Source organism: Mus pahari, chromosome 3 (genome assembly GCF_900095145.1).
Source record: "Mus pahari chromosome 3, PAHARI_EIJ_v1.1, whole genome shotgun sequence".
NCBI lineage: Eukaryota > Metazoa > Chordata > Mammalia > Rodentia > Muridae > Mus > Mus pahari.
The window spans coordinates 78600562-78618947 of record NC_034592.1 but is presented as its reverse complement, the minus strand read 5'-3'; the positions used below and the strand labels follow the sequence as shown (position 1 = coordinate 78618947).

Genomic DNA, 18386 nt, shown 5'->3' with positions numbered 1-18386 from the left:
TTGACAGGAAACTGTGAATGAAGATATTGATGGACTGGTGACCCAGGTGCAGAGATGGCCAATAATGAATATGCTTCATTAAATGTAGAGTGTAGCATCCCGTTATTAAATTAGACACGCTCACACTCGTCTTTTTTTAAGCACGAGTCCCTGGTGGGAAACACAGACACGGAATGTCCTCACTCACAAGTGGATTTTATCTGTAAAGGACCATCGTGCTACAATCCACAGATAGAGAAACTAAACGAGGAGGGCTTAGTAGTGGGGGGAGGGGATGCAAGGATCTTCCTGGGAAAAGGAAACAGACTTCAGGGTGGACTGAGGATGGGAACAGGAGGGGTCAGGCTGGGGAAGGGAGGGAGGGAGTAGTGGGAAGGATGACTGGAATTGGGGGGGCATTTCTGGAGTGAGGTAGAAACCTAGTGCAATGGAACCCCCATAGAATCTACAAGGGTGACACTAGAGAAGATTCCCAGCGATGGGGGACACAGAGCTAGAACCGGCTTCCTCTGTAACCAACCAAGGCCTCAAGTGGAGGGACTGGGACACGAACCCAGCCACAAGACCCTTGACCTACAGTTTGTCATCCCTGCAGCATGTGCTGGGACCAGAGCCTGGCGTCATTGTCCTCAAAGAGACCAGAGAGACTTCATCCAGCAACTGATGGAAGCAGGTGCCCTGTCCCACAGCCAAATGTTAGACGGGGCTCGGGGGTCCTACAGAAGAGGGGGAAGAAGGGTTGGAGTAGCCTCAGGGGTCAAGGACACCACACAAACACGGCTCACAGAATCAACTGACCAGGACTCATGGGGAGATGAGGGACTCAGAGATGAGGGAGCCTGCAGGGGTCTGAGCTAGGTCTTCTCCTAAGAGTGGGAACAGGGGCTCTCTCTGGCTCTTCTGCCTGCCTTTGGGGCTCATTTCCTCCTACTGGGTGGCCTTGCCCAGCCTTGCTGTGAGAATATGTGCCTGGTCTTACTGTAGCTTGTTGTGCCACGTTTGGGTGGTGTTCCGGAGTGGTGTGCTCTTTTCTGAGCAGAGGTGGAAGGAGAAGAGACTGGGGGGAGGGGATGGAGGGAAAACTGTGGTCAGGATGTAATATATGTGAGAAGAAGAAATTAAAAGGAAAAAATGGTAATATAAAGCTGGAAGTCAGGTGCTCCTCTGATTAGCTCTGGCTCGCCTGCTCAGCTCTGGCTCGCCTGCTCGGCTCAGGCGATCATCTGGTTGGCTCGGGCCACTGGCTTCCACCCTTGCACAGACAGAAAGCAGGGCTGCTAGGTTCTGTAACTGGTCACCTTTATAACCACGGTTGCCACAGTCACTTTCCTGGAAAGGTTAATAGCCACACACCTCAGGCCAAGGTGGGGTGTTTCCCCTGGACCTTCAGAGGTAGCAAGGGGCAGTGGGTAAAATCAGGTCTGGGGGAAATCTTTGGTTAAATCACTGCCATAGAATGCACCCAGGCTCTCCAGTGGAAACAAGGCTGTTGTCCTGGCTGTGACCCAGCCAGGACGGGTTTCGAGGTCAGCCAAAGAAAGTAAAGGTTCCAAGCAGGCCCAAAAGACTGGAGGCGATACTGATGAGAGTTCATGAGCTCAGATGTGGGGCAGGCACAGAGGTGCAACGGAGGTATGCTGTGAGCTCTGGGGCCAGCATCCTTTATGACAGTTAGGTGCGGCTAGCACCCCCTGGGGAAGCTCTCTCGTCCAGAGTGGACCTCTGGGTACACAGAATCAGGTCACTCACCGGATATGGCTAATTCAAAGCTCTTCTTGGGACGAGGTTTCTGCAGCTAAGGCTGGTAGAAATAGTCGGTGAAGTGCCCCAGAGTTGACCACGTTGGCCTTTCCCTTTTCTTCGTCATCTTGATATTGGGCAAATGCTTTTCTACACCTCTGTCCCCGCACATGGGAAGCAGGCATCCTAAGAATGAACATTATTAGGGTGATTGGGGAAAAAAAATCTGTTCAAGTTCACAATGCTAAGGAAACAGGGCTGGCCAAGGGGCAGGAAGGGCTTCCTCTGTCTAGAAAATTCTAAAAGACTGTTCTTGCTCTAAACCAATTTCATTGAGATTCCCAGTTCTCGTCCAAGGGAATTCCACCCCATCTCGCTGAGGACGCCCGGGAAGCCTGCAGCGGCTTCTCACAGCAGCCACGCTAGAACTCTGCCTTCTCAGAGAAGGCTCGACCATTTTCCCCTTTGAGCACAGTGCTCCTGCCTGATCTCCGCTGGGGAATGAGAAGGAAGACACAACCTGACTTCCAAGGCTGGGTCAAGGCATCTCCGCTTTAACATCATCCTCCAGGTCGCAGTATCTCCCCTGCTGTCCATGGATCCGGATACAGAGCTCTCGGGTCCTTCTCCAGCATCGCGTCTGCCTGTGTGCCTTCATGCTCCGTGCCGTCTTGATAATGGACTAAACTTCTGAAACTGAAAGCAAGTCCCAATTAAATGCTTTCCTAAGAGCTTTGCCATAGCTGTGGTGTCTCTTCACAGCAGTAGAACACTGACCAAGACAGCACACTGTGCACTTCCTGCCCTGCCCTGTGCTGCCCTATGCTGGTGGAAACCCTGCCAAAAGTCAACACCACCAGATATGGCTTCAAAACAGAGTTCTTTATAAGTCTCCTGGCCTCGGGGATTGTGTTATAGTAATACAAAATAGGTGAATATAATAACAATGAGAGACAAATAATCTCGTCCTCTCCTATTTGAGCTGTGCAGAAGTTTGGGGGCCTTTGCTGAATCCAGGCACAGAAGAGAACCTGATAGCCACACCCAGTGACTGGGGACAGTGGACTTCTTCTAAGGCCTGGAAGCCCCATGGCCACACTTCTTTAAAAGTTCAGTCACCACCCCACACCCTCCCATTGGCCATGTTAGATCTTCTGCTAAGCTCTCTAGGCCTCCATGAGCTCCCTTGGCTTTGCCTCTGAAATGGCCTAAGGATTTCACACCAGATGGGAATCTCTCACTAGAAGTCTGTTTTTCTTCTTGGCAAAATGCCCCCAGGTGAGGGTGGAAGAAAGGGAGTTGACATTACTGGGACATCCATCCATTTCAGCTAATGAGTAGCCGGGTCTGTATGCACCCAGGCCCAGCCCTTACAGTCTCTGATACTATGCACAGTTCTAAGGGACAAGGACACAGACTCAGACAAGAGGGTTACCCATGTCTACAGGTTCATCTTGACCATGCCTCTGTGTGGAAACACCGGAGGTCTCTGTTCAAGGGCAACCCTAGCCTCCTGACTCCTCTATCCCTAGATAATTGGCTCTGTCACAGGTGTTCAACTCCTGGAGGCAGTGGCTGTGTGGAGCAATGGGCAGATAGGCTGGGGTGTCCTCACGACTGAGTCCTGTATTGTTGTGACACTGGTAGAGAAGCAGGCAGGTGGGCCCAGCTATGGACCCGGGCTGACCTCCTCATATGCTCTAAATCCAGGAAGTCCAAACTGGAGCGTGGTCTTGCTGATGATTACATGGATGACGGTCAGACAGGAGGATGAACCTTTTGTTGTCTGGTCTGTGAACTGCTTAGCATAAGAGGATAAGATTTAGCACATCGAAACTGTACTCTAAGCTTGGGTTTCTTTCTTTCTTTTTTTTAAGATTTGTTTATTTATTATATGTAAGTACACTGTAGCTGTCTTCAGACACTCCAGAAGAGGGAATCAGATATTATTAAGGATGGTTGTAAGCCACCATGTGGTTGCTGGGATTTGAACTCTGCACCTTTGGAAGAGCAGTCAGGTGCTCTTACCCACTGAGCCATCTCACCAGCCCCTAAGCTTGGGTTTCTTGTGCTAAATGAGGCCTGTACAATAGTACCAGAACCCCAGGATGTCAGTGCCTTTGAGAAAACCTCAGCATGAGTGCAGAAGACAATGTGCCTTGTGTGGCAGGAATTCCAGGAGCTGCACACCTACTTCCCTATTTCCCACAGTTGCCCCCATCTCTAGTCTAGAGTGGCCTGAACAGGAAAGGGTTGCCAACAGAATTTAAACAAGAGGGGCAAATTGGTGGTGGAGGAACTATCTGGGCTAGGGAGGAGCTGATGGGACCCAGGTCTTCCACCTACTGTGTACTATTTTCCTCCCAGGTTGAAACATCCCATCTTTCAGGGAATCTCATTATGCAGGAAGGGGAACAACTCAAAATAGCTTCAGGAAGTCCCTGAAACTAACCAGATTCACTAAGCCCCTCCCTTCCAGAGTAAGCAATAAAGCTGCAAAGAGTTTCAGACAAGTTAACTACACAGGAGAAGGAGACTCAGACCAAGAAACAGGCTGAGATGCCTGGAAGGGATTTTGACCAGCTAAATCACTTGGATACTCACCAACCTGCTGAGCTCACAGAAGCTGTGTCTTGTGCTCAGGTTCCCAGCTTCTGTGAGATGTCACCCGTGTCTGGGGTGTGCTTTGGAGGTTCATCGGTTCACCATGTTGGGCTTGGGTAGCATCCATGCTTTGGTCTGTTGTGGGTTCCCTACCTGGGGAGAATTGATGTGTACGTTGAATCCCTTCAGGACAAGTCTTGTCACACAAGAGCCATCTGTGAGTCACCACCGCAAACATCCTAGCTTGGGGGTCAAGGAGGTCTCAGAAAAGGATGGGGAGGAAGGTATTTTATGGCCACTTGGCAAAAGTTGGACAAGGTCAAGATCTAGCACCCAGGCCAGGACACTGCAGCACCCTGTTCTCTCACTGTGGCTCTGTGGCTCAAGCATCCATAGTGTCAGGGAACAAGGTTAGATCTTGGCATCTTATGGAATAAATGGCAGTCATCTGAGGAGGACAGTTTATGTCCCCTAAACTTAGCTGGAATTGCAAATTGTCCTGAACCTCCTAACTTAGGTCCTGGGAACAAACTCCAGGCCTCTGGAAGAGCAGCAAACGCTCCTATCCCATGAGCCATCTCTCTAACCTGTTTCCTAAGCTTAGTATATATAAATTGTTTGATTAATTTATTACCTGGGACCATCCTATTGCTAAATGTGTGGTTGGAACCCCTCCTCCCCCTGGCCCATCTGCTCTCTTTCCTTAACCCTACCTGCTCTGAGAAAACTCTGGCCTAATTCATCACCCCTCAGCTCTGCATTTCTGGCAACCCACCCCAAGAGTGCCCCACCCAGGAGCTCAGCTTTTGACCATATATGGGTATGATCCCAGCTCCTAGCTGACGCATTCATCGTCCCTCACCTAAGACCTATAAAAGCCCCTTGTGTGAGCCCTGCTAAGCGACTTCCCTGGCCCGCTTCCTTGGGACAGGGTGAACCTGCCTCGGAGAAGCCTTTATCTGTTTTAATCTGGTCTAATCTGGCCTACATTGCACTGGTGGAAAACCCATTTTCAAGGATGACCTTGAACTCCTGATCTTCTCACCTTTACCTCCCAAGTGCAGGGATTTCCGTTTATAGCATCATCCCAGGCTTAGTCCCCTCACTAGGCTGAGCTCTTGGTGAATACCATTTCTTCTCATCTCCACACAAAGAAAGTTTGAAGGCGCAGCAGCAGGAAATAGAGGACAACCTGGGCTACATGAGACCAAAAGTAAATAAAAAGTTATTTCACAGTATTTTTGTTATTAATCTTTTTTTTTGTTTCCTTTTTCATGCAGCCCAAGTTGGCTTCAAACTTGTTGTTTAGCCAAGGTTGGCCTCAAACTCCTGATCCATCATGCTAGGCTGTCTGTCTGTCTCTGTCTCTGTCTCTCTCATAAACCAATAATGTGGTTTTATTAGGTTAGGGTTTTGTTTGCTTTGGCTTTGGTTTTGTGAGTCCCTTCTTAAAGGCTCTTACTTTGCCCTGGGTAACATAGATGCTAGGTCTACCTAGGTCCTGTGAGTGAGTCTCAGCCTACCCCATGCCCAACAGTGACTTTCAACCTCAAAGCTGACTCAGAATCGCCTGAGACCCTCGTGAAAGAAAGCAAACCACTGCAGTTTCCCACCAAGTTGTTTCTGGGGTGCCTCAAACCCTAAACATGATCCTAACAAGTTCCCAGGCAGTGGTGGCACTTCTAGGGTGAGAACAGCTTTGAGAACCACTGGGCCACATTGCATCCAGCACCCCACCCGCAAAGCAAGCTCATTCATACCCCCCCCCCCTTCAGTGGCTTGCTCTGTTATGCCAGTGAGGTAAGGTGTTGCTAAAGAACTTCGTCAGTTCACAGGTTAATGGCCCTGCTTGTTAACCTGGTAACCCGCCTGAGGCTGATCCACGGTCTGAAGTGCAGGGTGGTGTGTGCAGACATCTGGAGAACTCTGGCAGTCCACCTTCTCAAAGAAGAAGCCAGCCATGGAGGGCTCAGGCCCTCTGCCCTCTCCTGCCACCCCCTCACCAGCCTGCTGTACCACAGCTGGCTGGCCTGGGTCACTTCTTCATGGAGCAAAATCCAGACAAGCTAGGACAAGTGTGAAGTATGATTTGAGACGTTGGAATGGTTCACGAACGACTCTGCTGCTAGACTCTAGCCCACGACTTCCCCTCCCTAAAGCTTGGGCTGTGCATCTGTAAAATGGGTGCAAAGAAAGTAGCCCAGGAGTGGTAGGGACTGAAGCAGAGTTTTAACAACTGCTGGCTTTCATCCTGTCTTCGAGCAAAAGTTCAACCACTGGTAGCTGTTAGTATTTTCAGAAAGCGCTTGGCTCCAGCCGCCTCCACACGGAGACCTGGTCTTGGAACGCGAACGCTCCCACGCCATTCCCGGGTTGCACCGGGATACGCCCGTCCTAGAATGCCAGCGTCGGGGCCCCAGGCTTATAGCCCTGAGCCAGGTTGCTAAGGGGAACAAGATCCGGGCGGAGCAGAGAATCCCCCGGGAGGGGCGGAGCCAGGGAGTTGCCTCCCAGTTGGAGGCCTAAGGGTGAGCCCCTGGGGAAAGTGGTGGACGCAAAGGAGTGAGCGAGAGGGCTTCGGAGGATCGCCAGCGGCCTAGTTGGGAAGTGGGAAGGATGAGGGAGATCGCAGGGGGTGAGACTCCGCAAGGCTGGAAGAGACTGGAGCAGCAGAGACTTGGGGTCCCAGGTCGGCCTTATCCCCTGGAGGCCCAAAGCAGGCGGAGCAAAGCGCGTACGTGGCCTCGCCTCTAAACTGGAGCTGGAGCCAGGCTGCAGGGCTGGGCAGAGCTGGAGGGTTGGCAAAGGGCAGCCCAGTGTTGTGCTAAGGGGTGTGGCCGTTTGATTGAACCGGGAGGCTGTGGTGGGCGGAGCCTGGTGCTACCTCCCGCAGGGCCCAGAGGGGGAGCTGTATAGGGGGCGTGTCGAGGGCGTGGTCTCGGGGGGCGTGGCGTGGCCTGACAAGGCCGTTGAGCTTCTGGACTGACTTCGGGAGGGGGTGGCGGGGAAAACGGAGGGACCGAGCCAAGCTGCGCAGTCAGACTCGAGTTGGGGCGCCAGCGGGACTTAAAGCTCGTACTCAGAACCCAGGCAGCAGGTAAGAGAAGCCTGGGGGAGGGGACAGGATAATCGGAAGCAAACTTAGCTTTGCCCGGATTTCCTAGCAGGACGCATTCCACCAAGCCCGTGGGGCCAGCTTGGCAACAGGTAACAGACTGGAGCACATAGTAGCTGAGAAGGATCGTTCACCTCCGAGTCCCGAACTCCCTAGTTCTGGCTGCGCCACACACCAGCCCTGTGGCCCCGGGCCTGTCCCTAAGCTCCTCCGGTTCCAGAAGGAGGAAGTTGATTGAGATGAGCTTCCGAGCAGAATGTGAGGGCTAACAGGTGACAGTCACAGTGGTGTGTGAGTACACTCGCTTTCTGATTGCGTAGCTAGACCTCAGCGACTTCCGCAGAATGTCACTAAGAGAAACGATTTCAGTTGCCTTGGGTTATTGGAAGGAACTCCACATCCAAAGCAAGGCAGTTTCCGTTCTTTACCTCCTTCCACGTTCTGAGCGCACGCACCACCGAACTGGATGGACTTAGAGTGGCAACCTAGCCAAACTTTCCAGGTGAGCTGGTTTTGAAGAGGAGCCTGGAGGGATAGCAGGAGTGCTCTCCCTTGGGGTGCATGGGGAGAAGGGGAAACCCTTCCAGACCTGCTCAGAATCTAGCCAAGCCCTAGAGAGCTCCTTGCTGTGCCAGGGATTAGGTATTTGTGCAAAAGGGGCTCCACTTCTGATAGTGGGGGGTGTCCTGGGACCTGGCTGTGTCAAGGATTTAGGCTTTGGAATTCAGCCTAATTGGATTCCACTCCCCTGCAAACCTTAGTTTCTTCATCTGTAACTTGGGGGGCAATGGCCAAACAGTAGTAGCAAGAATTAAGTGAAACTGTGTGTACCGTGCCTGACAGGACATTAGGTGCCCAGAAGCCTCACTTCAAAGCTCCTGTGATGTCAGTGAGCAGGTGGCGTGCTGTCATCTTTCTGGGAAATGAACCCATCTTTGGGGATTGGCTTGGTTTGGAGGGCTTGTGGGTAGCTGCAGCTGTCCCGTCCCTGACCTCATCAGCGTCAGAAACTGACACCAGCTATCAACGTCATCTTGTTCTTTTGTGGGTCAGGAAATGTGTTACCTGGACAAAAGAGGGCCTGAGTCCCTAACATAGCTTGGAGATGATGAGTATTGAATTTAAACAAACCCCCTCCCGCAAAATAAAATAACCCTGCTTAATGAGTCCAACCTCACACGGGCCTAGCAATCCCCTCATCCTGAGGTGCTAAGAGGATCCCCAACCCGTCTCCCTTCTTGGGAAGTTTCTCTCACAGCCTGGGCTAGCTCAGGGGAAGTCCCAGTAGTTTATGAGGCTTTAGTGGTATAGGCTGTTTCACTGTAAGCTCCATTTAGGGTAGGAAGTACACATGGTCTGCATGAGCAGGGCTGGGCACAGAAGACATGGAAGGTGCCCCATGGGAAATCCTTGCATTTTGGAGGGAGAGGAGCCCCTGCTGTAGAGTCAGCTGGAAACTTCTCTGGAAAGACCAGGCCACGTGGAAAAGACTGTGTGTGGTGTGGGGCACAGAATCTGTGAGGAATCTCTGGGGAACCAGAGTGGGTAGCAGGTGTGGAGTGTAGAGTTGAGCAGGACTTTCTGCCTGGACTCCCCAGTCCTGATTAATCTTTGACCCGCACACCGCCTGTTCCATGGCTGTCAGCCTTTTGGTGACATTAATTAGATGAGACTTTGCCGCAGTGAGGAGGATGCACCCTTAGGAGGAGAAGGAGACATTCAGAGCCTGGTGTGTACGGGACCCTCCCACCACCACTCCCATTCTGTGATGTGAAATGCCAAGCAATGGCACAACGATGGCCCACCCCCTTCGGTCACTCAGCGTTGGGAAGGGGCTTGAGTCAGGGATGTGACAGAAGATATTTGAAGAAAGGATGAGAGGGGCCTTTGGGGCCTTATGGACCAGAAAGGTAGGCCAGAAGGTCTTTTGGACAGAGGGAGATGCTCAAAGGCAGGGTCAGCTTCTTGATGGAGTTCTTGAGAAATGGCTGGGTGGCTGGCCTAGCTCAGTGGTTCCTACAGTTGGCTGCAACTTTTTAATACAATTCCTCATGTCGTGGTGACCCTCAACCATTAAATGATTTTTGTTGCTACTTCGTAACTGCACTTCTACTACTGTTAAGTGTAATGTAAGTGTCTGTGTTTTCCAATGCCCATGGGCAACCTCTGTGAAAGGTCTTTAACCCCAAAGGGGTCAAACCTACAGATTGAGGGCCACTGGTCTAGCTAAGGCTGGTAGAAATGGTAGGAAGGATGAACTCCAGAAGGGCACTGAATGCCAATGAGAAAAGCTTGACCTTGTGTCTTGGGAAGCGAGGAGCCTTGAAGGTTTTAGGACAGGGGAATGGTCCAAAGCTTGACACTGTGTGTGCTAGATATGCAGGGGTAGAGGACCTGGGAAGTCTAAGGGACTTTTGGTGAGAGGAGGCCACAGGTTAGGAATGGCAGACAGCCCAAAGTGGTGGAATCCAGCTATGCCCTGCCCATGGGGCACAGTCAGGACTCAGAAGGTAACCACACTAAGTGGGTGGTAGTCACAGGGAGGGTGAATGTTGTTAAGTGACAGGACGTGGCCTCCAAAAACGCCTATGTTCACCCATGAAGGAGTGGAGTCTGGGCCGAGTCGGGGAACCTGAGCCAGTGGGCAGTGAGTAGCTGATCAGGACGGGAAGGAAAAGCACCCAGGCTTCCCTGTTCCACCCAGAAAGGGCAGGAGTGAAGGGTCAGTCGTTTGGGCACAAGATTCCCACAAGGGGTAGATTTTGGTTCCCCGGCGCTGCTCTGAAGTTCGACATGCAGGAGAGCCCCTTATTTTAGAAGTGGAAGTTCCCACTGGTTGGCAACTCCCTCCACCATGGGGACCCACCCGTTTTCCCTTGAGGGCCAAACAGGGTCAGATCATCATACATTGGGTGGGGGGAGTGGCACCTGAACCCAGCAGCCTAAGCCCTGAGCATGTTTTGGATTTAAAGGGTCTGAGGCCTGCTGGTTCTCCTGTGTGGAGAGGTTTAGCCTAGACCTCTGCTCTAAACCATTATGCCCACTTCCTCTGTGGGAAACTGGGTTGTAGCTATGATATAAACAGTAGCATCAAACAGTCAGGACTTGGCTCTGCAAGAGGCCACTGGCGGGAAGGGTGGGTAGACCCCAGGCTGCTGAACCTGGACCCCTCTGTGGGACAGGATGAGGTTGTGACCTGTTTAATCTCAGCAGGAAAGAGCCAGCCTGGGTCTGAGAAGCCAGAAGGGAAAGCCCAGAGGTAAACAGGGCCCAGTGGTCAGGATATGTTTGTTCCTCTCCTCCCCTCAGCCACTGATGCTGTCTCACTGAGAGGAGTCAACCCCGAAGCCAGTGGCCCCCAGGGTCCAGCTGACTTACTCCTGACTCACTCCTGGGATTCCCCTGCACCACAGTGTGTTTCCTGTTAGCAGATGACAGACACACGGGACAGACATGTAGAAGCAGCTGAGAGGATCAGAGGCCTGCGTTCTGGTCTTGTCACAAAGTCCAGCTCTGGTGTTTGTCCACTGTATGGACGCAGATAAGTCCCCTCTTCTCTCTTCCTGGCTCTGCTGCTAAGTCTTTCCTTGGTGTTCAGGTGACACACACACGCACACACACACACACCCAGAACTAAGCAGTGGGCTGAGCAAGGCCCTTAGTGTGAGTAATTGTGCTCTTTCCTATTCGGTCCCTTTATTCTGCCCGATGGAGCTTGAGCACATAGTATGGCACATGGCCCAGCACATAGTATGGCATGTAGCCCAACATTACACTCTAGAGTTTCATTTCCTAGCTCTGTAACTGTTTCTGAGACTGTGTGTGAATTGGGAAAATGGTGGTGACGACCCAGCACAGTGCAGATGCTCAGTGGCTGAGAACTGTGGCTAGGGTCTGTATCTGGCTGGTTTGCTCCAGCTCCACCAGGGCCATTTCCTCAGTGTGCCCTCTGCCCCGCCTTCTGTGCCCCTCCATTATTCATCCATGAGATGTCCACAACGCTGGTCCTTTCTAAGTGCCGGGTGCTTCTGTGCTCTTCTACCTGGGTCCCCCCATGACTTAATTTCCCTTTGGTCCTGCTGGTTTGTGGTAAAAAGGGGCCTCTTGTGCAGGGACTACCTTGTCCTATGTGTCTGGGCCTACTGTGGACACTCAGGAAATGACAGCTAACAGAATAAAGGGGTTTGGGGGGGCATTTCAGTTGGATTCAGCTCCCTGTGAGATCCTTGGTGACTCCTTTGAGAGACCCCATATAGAGGAAGCAGGGCCTGGAACCTGCACCAGGAGGGAAGTAGGCTTCCAGGGCTCTCATGGTTTCACACAGGGCTTCTGATTCCCCATGAAGCCTGGCCTTTACAGAGAGGGAAACAAGGACTTCCTACAGTCCCAGCCTAGCAAGGGACCTCTGGATCCCTCAGTGAACCCTCACTCAGCCATAGGCACTTTCCTGGAAGCAGCTGGCAGTTGCTGTGTGTGGGTCTGGGCTAGGGGGAGGCAGAGGTGCCCTCCAGGATGCTTAGACCGGGCATTATCCACAGGCCACCTGGGCAGTTTGGAAAGTGCTACCCCCAACTTCTGTGTCTTTGGGCCCTAGCCCAACTCTCCTTGTTAAGTTTGGAGTCCCACCATGGAGCAGCTCTGAGTTCTGGGCCTGCAGTCTCTGGACAGGGTGCTGGAGGGTGGACATTTGGGCCTAGGTTTAGATCCTAGCTCTGCTATGAACCTCTTGAGGAACCTGGGGCAGGGAGAGAATCTCTGGCTGATTTCTTTACTTCAGGCAGCACATGCTCTGAAAGCTTCCCAAACCCCTAGGGGAGTGCAGGGACCCCAGACAAGGTCAGAGACTGTGGGATTAAACTTCCCCAGTGCTTCCCCAAGCACTGCCACTGCTTGCCAGCTGAATGCCACGTTGGGCAAGCATCTATAGCCCCTAGTGCCAGTGTCAGTTCCTGTGAGGGGGACAGACAGAGTTGGTCTCCTTGACCACAGTATGTCCATTATTTTCTCATTGCAAAGGCAGAATACTTGATTAGCAGCAATGTGTGTGTGTGTGGGGGGGGGGGGTGTTTTGGCTCACAGTTTGAAGGGGCACAGTCTGCCGTGGTGGGGTCCACTGTGAGGACAGGAGCTTAAGGTGGCTGGTTACATTATATGTATAGTTGGGAATCAGAGAGAGGATTGCTTGTGCGTAGCTAGCTTTCTCCTTTCCTACAGTGCCACCCAAGGCCATCGATTGCTGCTGCCTACTGGGTGCATTTTCTCCCTTTGATTAGCCTAGTCTAGATAATGCCTCACAGGTGCACTCAGAGGCTGGTCTCCTAGGTGACCTAGATCATGTCCCATTGGCAGCTAGGATTAACCATCCGACAGGTAGGCATTCCACATCTGCAGTCAGTGAGCTGTAGACCCAGTGTATTTGGGGGGAAACTGTCATGCGGGAAGGCTTTGTGGAGCTGTCAATAGTTCCTAATGACACAGAGTGACAACTAGAGATAACTCAAAGAATACCGGAAACACTTAGATAGTTCCTACACTACACTGCTGTTCACGAGGGACTCTGGGTATCCCCAGGCTTGACATCCTTCCTAGGCACCAAGGGACTGCGGTGCTGTTTGACAATGACATAGATGCTCATGTTTGTGAAAGACTCTGACAGTCCTGGGCACCTGTATACGTGCTGTCTGCATACATGCTGCCTCTGGCCAAGTCCCTGGGGGACTGGAGCCCTGAGGCTGCTTTGAACTTCAAGTCCAGGCATCGGGGTTCATACTCCATCTTGTCCTTCAGACCTGTTGTGAAACCTCAAGTTACAGCCCTTCCCAGACTGCAGAGCTGTAACTGTTATCCTGCAGCTGCTGTGTGTGGCTTTGTCACCCAGGCACATGGGCAGATCAGGGCTTTTCCCAGGGAGAGGACATCTGGGTGCTGGCCTCACCCCATATCAAGCCAGCCCAGGAGGAAGGTGCGGATTGTCAGTTCCCAGCGGCTGCCAGGAGGCTCTGCAGGCACAGAATGGTAGGGGCTGCTCTCTGTGACTCCTCACCAAGGCCCCAGTGCAGATAAACACCTGTTTAAATATATGCAGTTGGATCCAGAGGTGGCTCAGCCTATAAGGGAGCTCTTCCAAACTTGGTGATATGAGTTCAAGCCCCAGGAACTACATGGTAGAAGGACCCACAGTAGTGGGTGGGTGGGTGGGTGGGTGGGTGGATGGATGGATGGATATAGATTGATGTAACAATAACAAGAAGAAACCACCAACCTGGGACTAGAGAGCCGGTTCTGCAGTTAAGAGCCACCCACTCCTCTCTCAGAGGACCTAGGTTTGGCTCCCAGAACCCACAAAGCACGTTGCACCTGTCTGTAACTCCAGTTCTAGGGGGTTCTGACATCGTCTTCTGGCACATGTCTATGCATAGAGGCAAATTCAAACACATAACTAACTAACTAAATTCCCCAAGTAAATAGATATCTGCATTACTATAATCAAATGTGCAGATTAGAGACATTTTTTGCCTTTTAAAGTTTTCTTATTTTTCTGAATTTTATGCCAGAAGCCCAAATTATTTCGCTATTTAATTTGAAAAGGGAGCACACTCACACAACAATGTTATAAAAGAAACATATTTGAAGAAAAATGGGTTATGTGAACTTGAGGTCACATTGAGCTTTTGGTTGTTAACCAATCCCATGCTTTCGGGGGGGGGGGGAGTGTTGGTTTGAAGTCCATATCGGCTTGTCAAGGCCCAGGAGACTCCCTGGGAGTGCCTGGGTCACAGCCTGCTTGGGCAGCCAACACCAGATATGTGACAGTGTCTTAGGTAGCATAGGTGTGACCCACCAAGGAGTTAGGTGCTGTTCCTGGGGCTTGTCCTGGGCATCTGGCAAGGGCAGCTTAACTGCCTGTCTAAGCCTCAACATGCTCACCTGTGGAATGGGGATGGGCTGATGAAGCTTACGCCAGGGCATCAAGTGAGGGCCCAGTGAGCTTAACAGGTGTGCAAGCCTGTGGCAGGACTGGCTTCAGATCTGGGCAAGGGCCTTGCACCCTGCCTGTTATGGAATGGCTGGAGTCACTTGTCTGAACACAGGTGGCACTTGGCCAGATCCTGCCTGGCTGCAGGACCAGGTGGTAAGAGCCCACAGCAGCTGGATGGCAGCTTTCTGCAGGCAGCCTGGCTCTGCACCAGGTGGAGCCTGGCCTAGCGAGCCTAGTGTGGCTCCCAGAGGAGCCGATCAGATAAGTGACCCTTGGATCTGGGGCAGGGAGTGAAGAAGGGTGGGGGTGGGGGCAAGGCTGGAAGTGTGTACTCAGTAGAGGTGCCTCCACAGTGATGCATGCTCGGCCCTTCAGAACAATCCCTGGTGTGTAGGAAGCACTGAGTGCATACATATCCACCACGTGTCGATAGTAACGACAGTTAGCAGTTGCACATCTACGGGGAGCAAAACCTCTCCCGCTGGCTGTCTCAGGGGATGGATTGTTAGTGTGCCTGCAGGGAGATGGAGGAAGCTTCACTATAGAGGACAGAGAAACACGGCAGACTTGTGGGAAGAGGAGATCTTTGAAGTCATAGAGAGTGAGTAAGTGTTTAGGCCTTGAGTCATGCTCTATCATGTAGATAGTCTCCCTCTCTGAACCCTGGCCTCTAGGCGTGTGTGTGTGTGTGTGTGTGTGTGCGCGCGCGCGCGCGCGTGTGAGTATGCGTGCGCGCACGCACGTGCACACTAGCCAGGGCAAGGCGGATGTGTGTTCTGCTCTAGTCTGTCCAAAAGATCCCCAGGCCCAGTTTCTGTGCTGTACCATCACTGGCAGAGTAGAGCAGCAGACCCATTTTTTGCCAGGAGCCAGTACACCATGGTGCCTTGTTCTTGGCTTTGTGTGCATTGTAAGCAGTAAGCAGAGAACTACTAAGGGCTCCCCATACCGTGAGTCTTCCGGACCCTAGAACTCCACGCGTTAGCCAGATTGATTGGTTGTTTGGTCAGACTTTTTGTTTGTTTCTTTGAGACAGGTTCTCTCTCTCTCCATAGCTCTGGCTGTCCTGGGACTTACCATGTAGACAGGGCTGGTCTCAGACTCACAGAGATCCACCTGCCTTGGCCTCTCATACCCAGCTTTGTAGCACTTTCTCAGCCTTGGCTTCCAGGTGGGCCCAGTGGCAGGAAGACCCCACCCTCATGAAGCCAGCAGCTAGTAAGTGTGGTGATGGAGGCAAATGAGAGCTGAGCCCGGCAGCGCTGAGCCGGAGGGTGGGTGCCTGCTAGGGCTGCTGGGAGTGAGTGGCAAGGGTCAGCTGGAGATTTGAACCTCTATGGACTCAGTCAGTGTTTAGATTGAGTAATCCCAGCCTGGACTCAGCTGTGGAGAGGACCCCAGTAATTATTCTAACATTAAAAGAATGGGGGTGGGGGTGTTTGCCTAGACTTAAAAACCAAAGCACAACAGCCTCACGGGCTAAGGAGATGACTCAGTGGAGAAAGCATGGGCCCTGTATGAGTGAGGATTCCCAGGACCCACATAAAAGCCAGGCAGGTATGGCAGCTGCCTATAACCACAGCACTTAGAAGCAGAGACAGCATCACTGGGGTGAGCTGTCTGTGTAGACTAGCTGGAAAGGAGGAGCTCCAGGCTCACCGAGAAACCATCTCAGTAAATAAAGTAGTGAGTGACTCCAGAAAGACACCAGACTTCAGCTGCAGTCTTACACACGTGTGTCCATAAACATGTGAACACACGTACACACAGGCACAACATATACACCTATACGTCCCCAAGACAACAGTGGCAAAACACAAAACAAAACAAAACAAAACCCAAAAACTTTGTTTCCATCCGAACCAAATGGAAAACAAAAATGGAAAACTTTTCTAATTACTGAAGAGCGGTTTTGTGGAAAAAGATTGCAGTGCACAGAACCATATGCTTAAAGGAAATAATTACTCAGAGGTAACCACTGTGAACAATTTGGTGTTTCGGCTTTTAAAAACAAACCATAAAAGAAGTGTTTACACCCTCAGATTGGGGTTGTGCCATCAGACTGGCTTCTTGTGAGCATAGAAGGGGCTTCCTGAAGCATAGAAGGGGCTTGCCATAGCTTGGCTTCCAGCTCTGGGAAGTGAGAAGAGAAGAGAGACGCTGTCCTCCCGTATTGAGCCCCTACCTGCCCCAGTTGAATATTTCATAATGACCTCTGAGGCTGAAGTAGTCACCTCACCCTTACCTGCGTTCTGCTCTCAGCCCTTCTGACCACCACAGAGACAGAAATCCTCCAGGTGGCTTTTGGGCCTGGTGGTCTCTGGATTCAAAGTCACAGGAAGGGCAGTGTGTGGCGGTGAGCTTGTTGTGTTTGGAAAAGACAGACCAAGACCACAAGAGGCAGGCAGGTCTTTCTTCGGTGTGACTTTGGACCCCCCCCCCCCCATGGAGCCTGTGGTATCATTAACTAGTTATGGGATTGCTTTACTATTTAATGCCCTGTCCCTGTAGCAACTCTTCCTTTCTGTCTCCTTCTGGAAACAAGGGTTCCGAGAAGTGGGTCCTTGGCAGGATGTCTTGGGAGAGGGAGGTGGGCCATAGTTCTCACAGCATGACTGATATGCATGCCCGTCATTGGAAGGCTTGGGAGAGCTTTGCTCCAGGGTTTCTGGTGGCAGGGGACACGGTCCGTGAGTGTGCATTGTATTTTTATTAATTTTTATAATTGGTGTGTTAGTATATGCATGAGGGCTGGGAGGATGTGTGTGGAGGACAGACCGTCCATCCAGGAGATCAAGCAGGGCAGCCCTTGGTGAAGCCAGCTGTAGTGGAATGGAGGCAGGGCTATGTCCGGTTTAATAAAAGCTTACCCAGTGACGCCTAATGACTGCCCCTTCTATCCCTTCTCCCATATGGACACCGTGCGAGTGGGGAATTACACAGGAGAGCCCTCTTTTTTTTTTTTTAAAGATTTATTTATTTATTATATGTAAGTACACTGTAGCTATCTTCAGACACTCCGGAAAAGGGAGTCAGATGGTTGTGAGCCACCATGTGGTTGCTGGGATTTGAACTCTGCACCTTTGGAAGAGCAGTTGGGTGCTCTTACCTGCTGAGCCATCTCACCAGCCCGAAAGCCCTCATTTTACTGAAGTGAGGCTTTGGCGCAGGCCCTCTCCCCTCAGCCACAGAGAGCCCAGTGCTCTGCATTGAGCAGGTGGGGTCCCTGCGTGAGGACACAAGCCTGTGTGAAGACTGGCTTACTGCACCCTTTAGCCCCTGTCATGCCCCTCCCTCTTCCCTGCCTTCTGGGTAGGGAAGCTGCCATACCTCCCCTAGCACTGCCTACCCAGGGAGACCCCCAGCGAGTCTCCCCGCTGTTCCTAAGGCAGGGCCTTGCTCTGCTTCCCCACTGACTCCTCAGTAATGTGATCTGAGTCCACGTCTCCTGTTCCCCAGCCAGTAAGTGCTCCCTGAAGCCAGAAACTTTCCCTTCGCCTGAGCTCTGCCAGTCACGTGCAGCAGGAGGGGGATGCTTTGGGCTTCTGCAAGCATCTGGTGTGAGCTAGGCCTGCCTGGGGCTGGTTTTAGGAAACTCTTGCACCAGGTCAGCCTCCCAGGTCAGAGGTCATCAGTGCTCATTTCTCCAAAAAGAAACTGAGGGAGAAGAGTGGGAGGGCCTGCTCAGGTGACCAACTGAAGGGGGTGGGGCTGGACACTCCAAGCCCACACTTCCCTTGGGGTGCCCACTCCCCTTTTCTTTTTCTTTTCTTTTCTTTTCTTTTTTCTTTCTTTCTTTTTTTTTTTTTTTTTTTTTTTTTTTTTTTTTTTTTTTTTTTTTTTTTTTTTTTTTTTTTTTTTTTTTTTTTTTTTTTTTGAGACAGGGTTTCTCTGTGTAGCCCTGGCTGTCCTGGAACTCACTTTGTAGACCAGGCTGGCCTCGAACTC

The 18386-nt window shown here is 51.7% G+C and overlaps 1 protein-coding gene and 1 long non-coding RNA gene across 3 annotated transcripts in view; one reads left to right on the top strand and one right to left on the bottom strand.

The window, feature by feature from the left end:
• Window position 1: 1 nt before the first annotated feature.
• Window positions 2–16797, bottom strand: LOC115063615. Of its 2 annotated transcripts, none has more exons than XR_003843452.1 (5): window positions 16684–16797; window positions 4345–4497; window positions 2261–2436; window positions 1750–1926; window positions 2–716 (listed from the first exon to the last, which is right to left on the bottom strand). It is a non-coding gene; the product is annotated as an uncharacterized LOC115063615 (long non-coding RNA). The 2 variants fall into 2 exon arrangements; XR_003843453.1 differs by lacking the exon at window positions 16684–16797 and adding an exon at window positions 5390–5525.
• The window catches only part of Cd82 (CD82 molecule), a 43826-nt gene continuing 32718 nt past the window's right edge, over window positions 7279–18386 (top strand). The window contains exon 1 of the mRNA XM_021193364.2: window positions 7279–7441. The gene's annotated coding sequence lies outside the window, so the exon portion shown is untranslated. The remainder of the gene's footprint in view (window positions 7442–18386) is intronic.